This window comes from Magallana gigas, chromosome 2 (assembly GCF_963853765.1).
Source record: "Magallana gigas chromosome 2, xbMagGiga1.1, whole genome shotgun sequence".
Taxonomy (NCBI): domain Eukaryota; kingdom Metazoa; phylum Mollusca; class Bivalvia; order Ostreida; family Ostreidae; genus Magallana; species Magallana gigas.
The window spans coordinates 55951925-55952941 of record NC_088854.1 but is presented as its reverse complement, the minus strand read 5'-3'; the positions used below and the strand labels follow the sequence as shown (position 1 = coordinate 55952941).

Genomic DNA, 1017 nt, shown 5'->3' with positions numbered 1-1017 from the left:
GGCAAATTAGATTTGTCATTAGCGGATTTCATACGAAATAGGACAGTTTATATTCAGTAGATGATAATACTAGTACAGTATACATGTTTAATTATTTGTGTATTACATGTACATAACAATGGTCTTCTTCACAGCCAAAGGAATAGTTTGTACCTCTACGTGTTTTTAAAGAACGAAAGAGGAATAACTTTAATCCAAATTTGCCCAAATTAATGAAGTCACACAAAATATATACAATTTGAAGTGTGTTAAAATTAAAAAATTCCTTTAAAACAATTAGGGACTTGTAGTTCCTTTGTATAAAAGAGATGACAAAAAAAAATGCATCCTCGAATACCTACAGACTAGTTGCATTGCTTTCGATCAAGTTTTCTTTGAAAATGTTAATGAAAGCAGAACATTAAAAATGTTTACAATAGTAAATTCATAAGTAGGATGTATGTTTAATTAAAACAATTTTTACGTGAAACATCAAGAAAACTCATCAAGAAAACAGTATTAATAGTGAAGCTATGCATATACTTCTTGTAGATCTAAGTAGGGTACCTCTGACGATCGCCTCAAAAACATGTACATGTAAATATATGGTTTTAAATCAATGTATTCAAAACTGGACAGATATCTAATAAGCAGTTTGAAATTGCTATAATACGGCACACTTTTTTACTATAGAAAAGGATACTACATGTACGGTATATAAAATTTATAAGAAATATTACACATTTTTAAGTTAAAAATCATGAAAAAAATTTCAAATTATTGTCAGATATTTAATATGTTGTTTTAATCAATTATTCATAAAAAAAAAATACTACTCAATATTGATAATATGGATCGGATACCTTAATGCAGCTCAATCTGATATGTCTTTGATCCGCTCCGACAAATTCGATTTTGCTACACAACTTTAGATCCTTTATGTTGCGACATCGAATGGCTCTCTCCTCAACAGATTAGACACTTATTTGGAAACTTTTTTTTGAAAAAGCAGAAATTATCCATCATGGTGGAAGACGA

The 1017-nt window shown here is 28.9% G+C and overlaps 1 long non-coding RNA gene across 1 annotated transcript in view; it reads right to left on the bottom strand.

The window, feature by feature from the left end:
* Positions 1-815: 815 nt before the first annotated feature.
* The window catches only part of LOC136272518 (uncharacterized), a 2254-nt gene continuing 2052 nt past the window's right edge, over positions 816-1017 (bottom strand). Inside the window, exon 3 of the long non-coding RNA XR_010710525.1 lies at positions 816-1017. This exon is cut by the window's right edge and continues 25 nt beyond it. This is a non-coding gene — a long non-coding RNA (uncharacterized lncRNA).